The sequence below is a fragment of the Parus major genome, chromosome 20 (assembly GCF_001522545.3).
Source record: "Parus major isolate Abel chromosome 20, Parus_major1.1, whole genome shotgun sequence".
Taxonomy (NCBI): Eukaryota; Metazoa; Chordata; class Aves; order Passeriformes; family Paridae; genus Parus; species Parus major.
The window spans coordinates 9,769,500-9,785,228 of NC_031788.1; positions in this window are offsets into that span (position 1 = coordinate 9,769,500).

A 15,729-nucleotide genomic window follows, 5' to 3' on the forward strand; every position below is an offset into this window, starting at 1 on the left:
GGATTCCCAAAGAACAGCCCTGGGAAGCAGCATTTAGGGGAAGAAATTCATAAAATGAGGAAAAAAAATGGCCCTTTTTTTTTTTCTTTTACTCCTGTAAAAAACAATGGAATATAAGAACAGATGCAAATGTTTGGTGGTTAGTGAAAGGTGAATACAGCAGCAAGCTTTTCTTACCATCCTGAAAGGAGCTGCTCAGGTGAATGCTGAGCCCACAATCCTGTGTGTCCTCCTGCAGTTTTGGAATGTGCTGCACAAGGTGCAGGAGATGCTCCACAGCTGTGTGCAACACTCTCCTGGCCAGGCAGGGAGGGCAGATGGACCCAAAGAGAACACAAGAGGTGAGCTGTGAGGAGAGACAGTGGCTTGGTAGTTAAATAAAGAGCAGAGAACCATGGAACCAGAGTTGATGCCACCAGAGCAGGAGATACCTGAGCATCTGGAGTGGGTCTGCTTGTAAGGAGGGATAAAGCAGGATACTGCAGGAGCAACGGGCACATTTGGGAGCAGGGGGAGAGGAAGGAGTGAACATCTGGCAGGATTGAGGTGCTCATGACTTGGGGGGAATTTCAAGGAAAGCCGTAAGAGATGTGGAGGGAGGCACTGTTGCCTGCTGGAAGAGATGGGGAAGGGCCAGGTTTTGTGTATTTATGCCCTCTGTGGGGCTCAGACATTGAGATCACTGTCAAGCACTGCACTGCCACGTGTTCTTTGTAACTGTGTGTGCAGCTGGATGTGTCCTTTTGAACCAGCAGCACCGTGCTCATCTGCCCTGTCTGGCACTGATTAATCCTGAAAAGAAGCAGTACTTCCCTGTCTGCTCCTTAGAAATGACCTGAGCAGCAGCAGTGTAATCACTTGCACTGAACACATGGCTGGAATCCTTTTGATAGAGTCCAAGACATGGGACAGCTTCCTAGGAACGGCCTGAGGGGCAGAGCTGACCGTCTGACTCCCATTGTAATGACATTTCAGAACAGTTTTATTTGTTCCGGTCAGCTTTAATTGAACATCTGGGTTCGTAACGGGGAGATTCCCAAGGCTGGCATCGGAGTCGGGAAGGAAAAGGAGTAATTTTGGAGTCCTTCCTTAATCCCAGCTCCTTTGTTAGAAGTGTTGGTGTTATTTAATTGACTGTTAAATCCCAGTCACATGAGCACCCTCGAGTGTAATCTCCTGTGATAAATTGCCCAGTACTCGTGTCAGAGGCACATTCTGGTCTCCAGCCGGTGCAAGACTCCGTGTCCTGTGATTACAGCTGACTTTTGCATGGGCAACGAGGGAGGAATGGATTTTATTTCAGTTTAAATTGATTCACGAAGACAGTCGAGTCCAGATTTGGATAAAGACACTGTTTTCTGACCTGCTTGAGGTCCTTGTAGATGCAGTTATTTTTCCATGCTTTTCAGCAAAGGTTTACAGGGTCCAGGTCTTATCAGAAGGTGGCAGACAGGCCTTGGGGGGAAAAAAGCAGACAATTGCACAAGGACTCATCTCACAGGTGGGACAGAAGGGAGGGAAAGGGCTCAGTTAGGGTTAGGGGGGAGATAGCTATCTGTCAGAAGCAGCCTGCACACAGTAAGATCTCTAGCATCAGCAGAGAGAATTTGAAGGTGGAAATGGAAACTAGATATGAAGAAGGAACTAAGCAGATAAGAGGAGGATGGCAAGGAAAATCTGTAAGATATCAAGAAAACCTTTTTTGTCCTACAGTCCTCTAATATTTCCCCATTTGATTCTGCTCATTCTCCCTCATTAGAGATTTCACCCCTCATCTTGTGGTGTGAGACCAACCAGAGGCAGAGAGACAGGCCAGAGGCAGAGCAAGGTGCTGGCATCCCTGAGGGACACAGAGGCTTGCATGGAGTGTGCAGGGGACAATCAGTGACTTCTGAGATGCTCCTGACCCCACCAGCACTGCTTTCCCCAAACCTTGTGAATTAGGAAGGTGGCAGCATCTGTGAGCTGCCCAGAAAGGTCTCTGCTCTCAAACCTCCATGCTTGGATTCACTGACAGAATTCATTGTCTCTCAGATGCAGATTTTCACCCCTTTTTCAAGCCACTTACATTCACACCCAGCTTAGAGGGCAGGTTTAGCTTTGCTCAGCCAGTTCCACTTAGAGATTCCTCACCTGATGCTTCATTAATTCCCAGGGCAGCAGCAAAGCAGCCCAGGGCTTCTGCCTGCCCTTGGGAAGGTGGTGGTGTACAGCAGCAGCAGCAGCCTGGAAGTTCCCTGGGAGCAGAGCAAGGATGTGCAGCAGGGGAGGAGAGGAGCAGCCTGCAGCATGGACTGGTGACAGTAGGACAGGAGGTCTGGCTGCATCTGGGTGCAGAAGCTTCTGGCAGAGGTCTGGGGGGGACTGGTCCTGCTGTCAGGCATCTGTCTCCCTCCTGGAACACAAGACTCGTGCTGAGGCCAGCCCATGGTGGTATTTTGCTGTAGTTTTGAGGCCGTGGCACAGAGGGAGATGGCAGCATGCTGTGCTGTGCTCAGGGAACAGCCTGGCTGAGCCCCTGTCCCAGCACACACTGCTCGTCCTCTGGCCTGGCCCTGCTGATCACAGCCTGCCCTCAGCCCTCTGCAGACACATCACAGCCCATCTCATTTTATCCAAATGCCATTTCCCCCCTCCCCAGCCCTGAATCATCACCAGTGAGATCAGTGCCCATGTGTCAGGACCAAAGGAATGCCTGATAATATCCTGGTTTTTCTCCTCAGCTTTTCCCAGCTCCCTTCCAATCCAGAATCATTTGTGCTTCCTTATGACCCCAAAGGCACCACAAAACAAATGTATCAACATGGATGTAAGCACTTTAATCAGTAAAATGCAAGATTAAAAAAAATATATAATAATAATAACAGTACCCTGCAGGGAGAGAGAGTAAGAAAAGAAGAGCAAATAAAAAGAAATGCTCTGTATGTTCTGGCTGGGAGCCAAAGGCCCTCTGGGCCAGGTTTGGATAAAATAGGGCTTAATTTCTGGTGTGAGAAACCGCTAGAGTGAATCTGTAGCAAACAAAGGCCAATTCACAAAGGGACATAGGCCAGGGCTGGAGGAGGAGAGGGCAGCCTGCCAGTTCTGCCAGCTCCCGTGATTTTATCATGTCTTGCAGTATCAGATGTTTTACTGCTAGCTTCCTTTTCCTCTTGCATTTTTTAAAAAAATACATTTCTTCTCATGAAATCTGTAGGGAAAAACTTAGATACACTCCAAGACAGTCCAGAAAGAAAAATGAAGATAACAAACACTAAAGTTCATTAGCTTAATGGAAATTAAATTGAGATTTTTAAACAAGACTAAAGGAGAGGAGGGTTTTTTAAAAATGTTTGGGCTGGGCAGTGTGAAATGCTTTCTTGGACCATGAACAACTGTTTACATTTGAAAAGAAATGCTGTGTCAGCAGTGCTAGTGGGCTCATCGCTCAGTGACAGCATTATCTCCCTGGAGAGCTTCCAGTGCCAGAGGAGTGTGAGATCCCCCAGATCTCACAGGGCTCAGCTCTGTCCTCTTCCACACCACCAAAGGCACATCCCGGGGCTCAGGGAGGTGACAGAAAGCCAGCTATGGTAACAGGGTACTACAAACCTACCGAGGGAACTCTCTCCAGAATGGGAATCCTGCCCAATTCTTGAAAGTCCACTCTTTCCCTTGGGAGCACAGCAAAGAGCTTGTACCCAGAACAGTGGCATTTCCATCTCATCCCACAGGAGGGGTGGTACTGACAGGAATGAGTCGTGATCCTGTTATTTCTCAGATTCTTCCCAACAAACAGAGCAGGGAGAATGGCTTGTCCTGAAAATCCAAAGCTTTGCTATTAGCTGCACACTGTGCTTAATACCCTCAATAATTAAGCAGTTGGCTGGGAGAATATACTTCTTTTTCTCCCTAATTGCTCAGATCCAGGCAGTTTGTTTGGGATTCTGTTCTCAAATAATTCAGCATTTTCTGCAGCTACAGAAACCCACACGCATTACGTGCAGTGGTGACGTTTTAGAGTCGCTCTCAAGAAGGCTGCTGGGGATACAGGATTGCTTCCCCAGGGGTCATCCCTGTATTTTCCCATGGTATTATCTCATTTTTGAGGCCAGTTGTGGATGCAGGAATTCTGCCCACGCACATTTCTTCTGGCTGCTGTAGGTCCTGGGATGACAGTGGGTCGGCCACACAGGGCAGCCTGTGCTCAGTTGCCAGCCCACACCAACATAAGCTCAGTCCTCATTTCTGAGTTTGAAAACACCGTTCTGGGAGTGTACACAACCCTGGTGTCACCATGCCCACTTTGGCTTCACCTCAGGCCGTGGCTTGGGCTTTCCCCTTAAGATTTGTGATTGCACACAAGCAGTGTGGGGAGCATTTGTGGGGTGCTTTGGGCTGTTTGGAGGTGCAGTCCCAAAGGAGGAACTTCTAGAAACTGTTGCTTGAGTTGCTGCACTTTAGCAGGCAAAATAATAAAGTTTTCAAGAAGATATTGAGCTAAGGAGCTGTCATGGCTGAAAAGAGGCTGATGGCATTTACATCAAACCCCACTCTGTCAATGAAGGATTTATGCCTCATCCCAAAAGAAGTGAGGCCATATATGCAGGGGAAGGCAAGGGATGAAAGAACACTGCAGTTTTCAAGACTGCAAGCTAAAAATTTGCAAAGTCCAAATTGCTCCATCCCCTCTGAGCTGGAGGGATGCTGTCAGGCACATGTGGATACAGGATTATATACACCCAAGGCACCAGCGACAGCCAGTCTTGGAGCATTGGTGACTTGCACTTCCCTCCAACACAAGAGCACTGGGAGTGACTGGAGGGCCAGTAGCCCTCTCCCAGTTTTCTGGTGCCATGCCCAGGTGTCCCTTACTGGGGAAGGGAGCCAGAGCCACAGTGTGCTTGGCCATGTGCCACCACTTCCAGCGTGCCCAGAGCCCAGCCCTGGCACTGTGGGGAGGGTCCCCTCAGTGGGCACAGCCCTGCTCCATGCCCAGAGGCAGATGCAGGTTTTCCACTGGGCTGCACAGGCTCAATGGCACTAATGGAAGGGACACAAGGAGAGTTTGACCCTCGTTAGTGTCATAATTTCAAGTGATGCCCACCCCTTCCCTGAGGAGTCTTCTACACCCGCAGGGCTCTGACAAAGAGGGCTGTGTTCTTGCTGTGGATGATTAACTAAATCCTGTGCTGGATGTACCAGGCTGACTGGGGAGCTGGGGACCCTGTCTGCAGAGATAAAGGACAAGAAACTGCACTGGCACAGGCAGTGCCTCTGCAGGAGTGGGTTTGGAGAGGAGAGAGAGGCTGGGTCCTGTTTTCATCTTGTTTGTAGCTGTGGCACTTGCAGCACATGAAATTTGAAAAATCCCTTTGTTTGGCCGCCCTCAGGCTTCCCACATGGAAAAAGGGTGTGTGGGGATGGGAGTGCACAGGCTGTGAACACAGTGTGCTCTCTGACCGAGGCACTGGGGAGGGAAGGAGAAGTCATTCCCCACTTAATGGGAATTGTTTGGTTACCACCATCATGCAGGAGAGGCTCTGCAGGTCGCCCATCAGGGAACTCCCCCAGGGTTTTAAACCAATTCTCTTCCCTGCCTCCACCCCAGTTTCACACTGTTTAGACACAGACATGCTCAGACACCACATTTTTCCTGCTGTTTCCACTTGCCTCTTCTTCTGAACCAAGACCACATATATCAAAATATTACAAGGGATGGGCGCTTGCAAGGTGAAGAGGTGCAGAGAGGTCCCCAAGACTTCACATGTTAATTCATTTCAGCATCATCTGTTCCCTCTGCTCACCACCTAACACTGTTTTTATTGCTCATAAATTTTCAAATGGAGCAAAGAAGTTTGGGCAGCTCAATACGACTGAAAATGCTTTTGGAGATTGACAGGAACAACACTTAAATTGTCACATTCCAGCATAAGCATACTTTTCACTTCAGATATTGGGATGAAAGTGATATATTATGATGATTTTCCAGGTTTAGTTTCACCTACAGCATCTTGCATGGCAGCAGCTATCAGAAATGAATGATGCCAGAACCAGACAGAGCCTGTGCTCTTAATTGTAGGGGCCATTTGTGCTGTGCTGATGACAGACAGTGCCTGCCTGTGTGCTCTGACTTCACCTGCTCTTGTGTTTCTAGTTTTGCTGCAGTGTTGAGAATGGAGACAACTGGGAATATCCTTTTTGTACCATCTCTGGTGTGGTTTTCCCCCCAATTGTTCTGAAAGATCAACTTGTACTCAGACAAGTGTGATGTCTTTGAGCTGAATGGAGAGATGCCTGCTTCAGGAACTGGTCCAGGGGACAGAAGTCAGAAATTAATATTAGAGTCCACCTCATCCTGGTATGGCTGTGTCTCAGAGCAGAGCTCCTTCCAAGCAAATTCACTCAACAGAGGAGCAGGTGTGGAGATAAATGTGATACAGGAGCCTTTATTGCCCAAATATGAGCCCTGTGCATGTAGAGGCAGCTCAGCACATCCTGGTGTGGTGTTCTTTAGCACACAGGCCACCACTTTTAATGGGTTTATATTGAGGTAAATATTCAGCATGGGCTAGGGAAGCCAGTGGGATTGGGCCAAGAGGGAGATCTACACTAGATGCTTTCTGAAAGGGATATTAGCACAGTCTATTTTGCTTTGTTTGATTTCTGTTTGCAAATATTTTCGTGTCTATGTCTGCACACGGTGAGTTTCTTTTGTAATGAATCTTCACCTGTTTGCTAATTGCTGCAAAGCAAAGCCCTGCTGCATTTAGCCTCTGGTTTCCTATGAACACCTTCACTTCTAGATATTACTTTGATAATCCAAACAAAACCAACTTGACAGCTCTGACTGATTGTCCCCATTCATAAAACTGCATCTTAATACCTAATCCTCCCCACCACTGCCAGCCAGGCAGTTCCATTGTTAAAAAGATTAAACTATTATCCCATGCAAACACCAATCTCTAATTTTTAAATGTCAGGCTGGAGTCTTCCAATGATAGAAAATGCCAGGACATATACATGTACATAATACAGGACACTGTATTCCCTGGAGTTTCATGGCCAATATGTTTAAAACTCATGAAATATAAGCCACTGCCTCATTTATTGCTTCTGTAGGTGAATTAGTGTCCCCTCCCCCAGTCTAGTCTCAGCTGCTTTGTAACTCAGAAATGAAAGTGAAGCATCTTTTGTTTTGCTTTTAGAATGCTTTTGTGGTGGTTTTCTTTTTTTGTTTGGTTGTTGGGTTTTTTTTTTAATTCTGCTTGAGTCACAGGCTAAAATTATAGTTGATTTTGGACTATTTACAGCACAAAGATTTTAATAGCAGGCACTCACTGAACACTCAAAGAACAGTCCCCAGACTTGGACAAGTTAAACTCTTTGCTACTGAGCCTTGTGCTAATACCAACTTTTTCCCATGGATTGGTATCAGACATGATGTAAGTGAGGTGCATTTTGAGTCAGATTCTCGCTCTCTCAGAAGATCAGACTGCTTGGCTGGCTCAGGCACCTTCCTGAAAACTCATTTTTACCACACTGGGTCTTGGAGCACTTCAGGTTTTATCAAATCTGCTCTGAAAGCTGTGATAAAACCCCAACATAAGTTCTAAATTAACCCTCTTTGGCTTAGGGAAATCTAATGTAGAACAGATTTAAGTAGCTTGAGCTACAATCAGAGAGCCCCATGAGGTTGTGTTTGGCCAGCTAAACACTTGCTAAAGAATGACTCATTTAATCTTTGTCATCATGGGAGATGGTGCATGGTAAGCCACACAAGAGGATGTATGGAACAGTAAAGCTTTGTCCAGGCAGTGGGGCACTGCTGTGAGCCCTGACCAGGAGCACAGGGTGGCTGCAGAGGCCTGTTCGTGTGTGTGAGCAGAGGCAGCAGCAGCCTGAGCTGTGGGGTGGTAGATGGGGTCTTGGGGTGGTTCATGGGGTGGTAGATGGGGTCTTGGGGTGGTTCATGGGGTGGTACATGGGGTCCTGGGGTGGTTCATGGGGTGGTACATGGGGTTATGGGGTGGTTCATGAGGCCCTGGGGTGGTTAATGGGGTGGTACATAGGGCCCTGGGGTGGTTAATGGCGGGGTACATGGGGTTGTGGGGTGGTTCATGGGGCCCTGGGGTGGTTAATGGCGGGGTACATGGGGTCCTGAGGTGGTACATGGGGTTATGGGGTGGTTCATGAGGCCCTGGGGTGGTTCACGGGGTCATCACTCATTCCTGTCACTTGCTGGAACTGCTGAGCTATTGCATGTAAGACCTGAGAAGTCAGCAGGGTCTAGAGACAGTGATTAAACAAAGGCATGGGGCCTAAGGAAATGCCCTGCTTAGCTGAGATTTACGAGCCACGGTCGGATATGTCACTTGAAACTGCCAAAACACAGGGGGATGGGCACTGCTCCTCCTGGATGTGCTGGAGAGCTGCAGGCTGTCCTTTCCCATCTGTTTGTGTCCCTGCTGCAACACAGCTGAGTGATGCCTGCAGTTTCAGGTGCTAGGCTTTCCTTGGTGTTTCTTGCTTTGGATTTTTCTATAGGTAAAAAGAATTCTGTAGTCTTGTTTATTTCACAGCTTCAATTTTTTTTAAAAAATAGTGTTTTTCTATGTGGACTTGGCTTTTTCTGTATATTTTTTACTGAGCTGGGGAACTGAGGCTTCGTGGTTGGGGCTGTGCAGATCCCTGGGTTTGATCCATAGCTGCTTGGGGAGCCTCCTGCTGCCAGAATTCCTCTTCTCTGTAGGAGGAAAGGACTCTGAAGTGAAACTCTCAGGTTTTCATAAGCAGCATCTCTCTGCTGTTTTGCCTGAAGTACAAATGGGAGTGGAGTTAATGGCTTGTGCTTCTGTGATGTCTGCTCCCACCTGCTCTGGAAGTGAAGGGTAATCACCAGCTCCTTTTCAGAGCTAAAAAGAGCCAGTATCCAAACTGGGAAGAAGGTAAAGCAGATATGCACAGATTATAGTGCTCTGGATAAGCAGGAGTGACCTGTGGGATGAGGGTCTGTCCTCTCTCTCCTATTTCTCCCAGAGCAAGAAGTGCCAGGTCACCAGTGGCTGCTGTCCCCTTTGCCACAGCTGCCTTGTGCCAGGAGGTGACAGGGACAACAACCAGCCGTGAATTATGGAAATCCCTGGAATGCTGACTTGTCTTCATCTCAAGGAGGGGATCTTCTGGTACATTTTGTCTTGAAAACATTTTCTTAGTGGGGGGAAAAAATCAGAGCTGCAGGGGCTAGAAACGGCAGGGCAGGCAGGGAGATGATTTCAGAGGAGAAAAATGCTCCTGAAGCTCTCTGCTCCTCCCAGGCAAAGAAGCTGCCAGCCTTCATGTGGCATGTCATTCATCAAGCTGTCACCCCGGGCTCCATGGGCTCAGCCAGGAGGGAGCGTGGGGCACACCTGTAACCTTTTCCTCCGGAGCTGTCTGAGGCTGTCCCCAAGGCTTGCTCCTGACTGGAAATGCAACAGGGGGCTTTGGGGGAGCTGGAGAGGGGCTGTGACTGTTCACACCTGCAGGGCTGGGAGTGGGGAGTGTGTGGAGGGTGCCCTGGAACCTCAGCTCCCCGTTTTAGGGGTGTGCTGCAGCCTAGGGACACTTCTCCCCTTACAGGGAGCAGCAGCACAGCTCCTCTCTGCCCTGGGAGCCCTGACACTGCACCCCAAACCCACAGAAGATCCTTCTTCTGGAGGCATCCCTGGTGCTGGATTTGCTCATGCTGAGCTGTTTCAGAAGATTTCTGGTGACCTTTGTGGGATGCAGAGCACCTCCCAGACCTGCAGGCAGGCATCTCCTTCCAAAATGCTGGGGCTTTTGAAAGAAGTCTTCCTCTCCCCATCAGCTGCAGATATTCAGATTTTCTATTTATTGCTGGTTTCCAGATGTTCTAGCAGCTTAGTCTGGTGGTTTATCTTAGAGCAAAGCACAAAAGAAGAGCCTCGTGCCCATTCCTGGCTGTGCACAGGCAGGAAAGCTGTGATCCCACCCCACTGGAGTGACTGAAGGTGGGCTGGGCAGGCTTTGTGCCTGCTGAGGGTATGAGCTGCAAGATGCCCCCAGAAACAACAGCTAGGCAGGAGATAAAAAACACACCTGGCAGGAGAAATGAGTGGGTGCCAGCTTCTTTTGAAGTAAACACTCGAGTATCTGTATAGAGGGAGTGAGCCTTAAATTATGGTAAAGCACTTACTTAAAGGACTTACTATCAGGCCAGTAAGTCACACTCTCCATGGTTATTGTATAATTTATATAGCACTTCAAAGGTATCAGGGCTCTCTGCAAGAACATACAGGGGGGAAATCCACTCCTCAGAATGTCTGCACTATGACCTTACAAGCATTAAATCCCCGACTCTCTCTTTTTGCTGTAACCTGGAGCCCCCTTCTCTTCCAAAAAGTCTCCTGAGGTCCCTTTTCCTTCCCTTCATCAGCTGCTTTATTCTCATTACATGTGAGTTTATGGATTAAAGCACACACTGTTCTCCCTGTTATTTAGGAGCATGTTGCTGTGCATCAAGGAATCAATTTCATTTCTTAGCCACTGAATATTAACAGATATTTTTTAAAAAAAAAATAAATAAATCTTGCTCCTCTTCTTGTTGGTGTTTTGTTTTGCTTGTTGGTGTTTGTTTTCTTTGAATTTATTTTTTTTTTCTTTTAACCTCTCAGCTTCAAGGGAAGTGGAATCTGGGTGGTTCAAGTATTTCTGGTATCAGGGCTGTAGTGTTTGCTGAAGATCAAAGGAACCTTTTCAAACATCATTGTTACCATTAAGAGGTGGCAGCCGCATTTTAAGTAACCTTTTCATCCGAGGCCTGGGTGATTGAGACACACCAAATCCAGCTGAGGGGGCTGGATTTCAGTTCTTTTCTGGTCACTTTGGGCAGCCCAGTTCTCTTCTAGCCGAGCTCTGGCCGCAGCGAGCCCCCAAGGGATGATCTGACCTTTAGTATGAATTTAGATCTGCACTGTGACTTCTCTAAACTATGACTGCCAGAGGTCCTGGGGTCACAGCTCTCCATCGTCAGAGCACTTCCAGCTCCCAGCACACTCCCAGTGTGGGAGAAGAGATGCAATTATTGATGCTGATTTAAAAAAAAAAAAATATAAAAAAAAGCTGGATGTGAAAAATGATAATCTGCTTGTTTTAATGCTGCATATTAGAGATGCTTCTGACAAAATATATATGGCACCACCTAAATTTCTGGTGTAGGACAACAAATTAGCTCTGAACATGTGCCAGATGGTGTTTCTGCCACCTTATAAATGGTTAAAGTAGAAGAGCTGCTCTCTTTGCTTAGATAAACAGGGTCTCTGTGTGAATAGCTTGCAACCCCCAGTCATAATCCCTCTCTGATCTCTGGTTATAAAAATGATAGATGGAATGTAAACTCCATAAAGATTGGTAATCACCAAAAGAGTAGAAAAAATATTGGGAAGAGTTGTAAGGTTTTTCTGCATTCCTGAGGAATTCTGCAGGGATTCCTTCTCCTTGGTGGGGCTTGTGCTATTCCCCAGCTCATCTCCTTTCAAACTTGCTGTCTGGAGATGTTCATGGAGGATTTTCAAGTATTTCTAAAGAAGTCTGGCATGGATTCACTGTAACCTCGTGTAAATGACTGCTGCTCAGCCCTGTTTCCACAGTTGTGAAGCAGGGCAACAGGATGTATGTACTTGTCAGAGAATTTGGGGCTTTACTGCTGGCTCAGGTCGTGCTGTGGTGTTCTCAGGGAAGGAGTTTGACTCCAAAGCATCGTTGCTCTCTGGCAGAAAAGTAACTCTCTGTCATGCTACACATTTCAGAGTATTCATGTGGAATCCTTTTTTCCCAATCTTTTGCACACCAGGCAGAACTTCCAAACGCAGCTATTGATGTTCTGTCTCATGCTGCACGTCTGATTTTCAGAAGTTCATCGTTTACCTTAAAATTTATGTAAAATGTAAGCATTTTACAGTGTACAAATGCAGATTGCAAGGCACATCTCTCTCAAAAAAACCCCAAACTCAGTCCTTTAGCACACTTTGTGAAATGCTCTGAGGTTAAAAAATGTGAAGGTGGATCCTCCCAAAAATGGAATAATTGGGAACTGAGTTATGACAGCTGCAGCCTTTGAAAAATCCTGCCCACTGTGTATGTGGAATATTTGCTGGATTTGAAATTAAGTTTCTTCTAGTTGGTGACAGGGAGGCAGTTTGGGGAAGGGGAAAATGCACTCAACAAGAGATGGTCCCATTCTTTGGGGTGGGGTCTTGGGGTGAAGATCCCAAGTCCAGCTGGTGCAGGTGGTTTGGTGGGACAGGGAATATCCACAGGGAACAAACCCACCAGGCACTCGTGGTGTGGCTGAACCTGGGCTGGGAGCTGAGGGAATCTGGGGAAACCAGGAGGTTGTTTCAGCTACACTTCTGCAGGGTTTTCCCATGTACCTCCCACCTCTGCAGGGTCCTTGGACTGTGTTCAGAGCAGCTGTGTCAGGTTGAACAGCTCCAGGGACAAAGTCAGGCTTTCATTTAGTAGGAAGGTGTTTGAGGTATGTTGCCAAGATGGTGTTTTATTGCAAATTATCAATGTAAGCTGCATCAGAGACCACCCAGAATCTTCCCTGAGAACATGGCTGTGCTTTGAAACTCCTGTGAGATTCTGTTGCCATCTTGTCCCTGCAAGCTGCCTTGGGTCCTCTGCTGATGCCATGTGCTGTTGGTGAGTCTTTTCCCTGTTATCCTAGGACAGTGGTTTACTTCAATATGTTTGCAGTCTGATCGTATCTGCTTTCCATCTGGGAAACTGGGGTGCAGGCAAGCAATCCTTCCAAGACCATGTAGGAAACTCATGAAAATCAAGGACTTAATCCAGACTCCAGATAAGCACTTAAAATATTTTGGTTTTTTTCTCTTTTGCTGCTGATTACTGCAGCTCATTTATCTTTCCTGACAAACTCAGCCATCTCCATTGAAAATCTGGATTTGGCTGGAGACTACTCCAGCAAAACATTTGGGATTTTGCCCTGACAAGATCTGTAAGGCTGGCTGAAACAGCACAGCTTATGCATGCTCTAAGAATTAAAAACTCTCCTTTAAGTGCATTGACCTGTCTTTCTCTCCTGCAAAACAGATGGATCACTTTCAGTTCTGGCCTAATGATACTCCACTTGGCTATACATCATTTTTCCTAATATTAGGAACTCCTGTCTTAAATCAGCAAGAGCTGGACGCCCCTTTCAGCAGCTTGCAGTGCTTACCTGTGTTAGCAGCCTCGCACAGAAATAGTTGTTCTTCCAGACGCCTGACTTGTGCAGTCTCACAGGGAGGGCTATTCCTTAAATGGGCTAGGAGAGCTTAAAAAAATAAACTGTAAAAGAATTGTTTACACCCCTTTTTATAGCTGGGTCAGTTCACAACCTGGTTCCACAAATGGTTCTGTTGGCACAACCAGAAGGGGAAGAAGGGTGAACACTGATTGTGTCAGTTCTGCTGCCAAAGACAACATGTTGTGAAGCCACAGCCTCGGTCCCTCCTGTGTGGGGAGCAGCTCCCCTGCACTCCCTGCATCCCCAAACAGCAAAAGGCACTCTGATGCTTCCTCTCCCAAAGCCAGCCAGGGCCTGGAATAATAAGGATTTGATAAACACCCCAAAGCACTTTGCTTTTTCAGGGAGCTGCAGGCCAGGGAACAGCCAGAGATATTAAAGAGCAGAAGCAGAATAGAGTGTAATTAACTTTAAAGCCCTGTGAAGCTCCTGCTGCTGTGTGTGGCAGGCTCACTGTGGAACACGGCTGGGTTTAGCACAAGTTCTAATCTTGGTATCAAGTCAAGGCTTGTCCAGAGAAAGTTCGTGCCTTTATTAGCATGCAAATCACATATCCTCCTCATTACACTGTCTCTGCATCCCTCCCTCTAGAGCTGCTTAGCAGAAGCACGCAAGAACTAATTAAATACTTTATTCATACCTCATCCTTGAAGTGCAGGGCCCAAGGCAGGAATGCCAACAGGCACACGCCCATACCCTCTCTGCTTCCACAACCAGCGTGGCACGCCTGACCCTCACCTCATTAGGCAAGGAATAAATCCCCTGCCATGAAGATGAGGATGTCAGGCACTATATGCATAAATCACATAAGGAGTTTCCAAATGGCTTTCATCTTGGGAGTCCTTAAGAGTTCAGAGCTATAGATCAATCCAGAGTGGATACCTTTCAGCAGTAATTCCACATCTGAAGTTCTTTAATACTGTGGTTCCTTTAAATAAGATTCTAAAAGCCCAAGCCAGCTGAAATGGTAGCACACAGTCAAGTTAATTACTTTAATTACTATAAAATTATCAGACCGTGTATTTGTAATTTTAATCTCCTAATCCGCAAAGTACCTTTTTCCCTTTAGTGCTCCTAAAGAAAGTAAAATAGCTTTTGGTTTCCTTGCCAGCTTTTCAAAGATCTTTGAAAACTGAGAAGAAACCTCCCACAAATAGCCTGGCTGTGATTATGAGGTTTCTCTTTTTCGTTATTTAAAATATTGTCCTTTGTATGAATGCTTTTAAAAGCAGTAATAGGATCTGTCCCAGCAAACCAGGCATTTGAGTTTGAGATTTCTTGGGTTACCTGGACTGTACAAAGTTAATCCACAACATAAACCTTCCCTAAAGTGGTGAGGAAATTGGAGGTTATGGCAAGGGAAAACCAGTAGCCAAAGAACAAGCCCAGGACTACTCTCTGTAATGTTTCCAGCTGCCTTATTTGAAGTGTTATGGCTGGAAAACTGCACTCAAAGTTTTGCACTGAGGAACCCCAGAGTGCTTCCCCCTGGTATGAAAAAGGGTTCCTGACCTCCAGGGCTGCAGCCATTCTGCACTTCAGCTCATCCTCCAGGATGATCCAAGGTTCTCCAGCGTAGCAAGGCTGTTTGTAGAGAAACATCCCACTGCAACCTCCTGAACTCCCAGCCTGGAGAGCCCCACATGCTGCCCTGAGATGAGAGCTGCTTGTGACTCTTCCATTCACCAGCCCTTGGAGCTGAGTTAAGGGCTTGTTGTGTTTCTGATCTGTGCAAACCCTGGCACACCATCAGTTTTTGTGCTTGCTGTTTGATCTCCTGGAAGGTGAAGAGGCTGGGTAGAATATGTGGGATTTTCACTGAAGTCTATTGGACCTATGGGTCCAAGCAGGGCTTAGCTGTTAAATAAATTTTTTACCAACTTAAAAATGCACCTACAATGGAAGCTTGAGCAGCTTTTATTCTTATCATACCCTAATGACTGCTAGTTCTTTTCATTTTGAGTTGATGTAAAGAGGGAAAGCAAAAGCTAAGTGATATGTCCAAGGTCATGCAGGGAAGCAATAGTGAAGGGATTTGAGCCTCAGACATAATTTCTTGGCTATGGCACCATCTTTCTCTGTGATGTCTGAAACAGGCTCACAGCTCTTCTGTTGTGGAGAAAGCACTATTTTCCTATTTGCTACATCTTCCTGCTGGAGGGAATTATTTTTAAGCACAAAACAGCTGGCTGTTCCTATTAAGCTACTGTAGGAATAATCTGTATGGAAAAAAAACTCAGATGCTTTCCCAAATAGGAAGTAATTTAGATTTCAGATTAATAGCTGTGACAATGGAAATATATAAAATCTTTTCCTGATATGGAGCCCAAACCATGGGTTCTTCTTATCGGTGGTGGACACAGGTGTGAGATCTGTCTTGCTGTGCACATGGGGAACAAACACTAAATATCCCTGTTATGCAGAGCTCCCAGCCT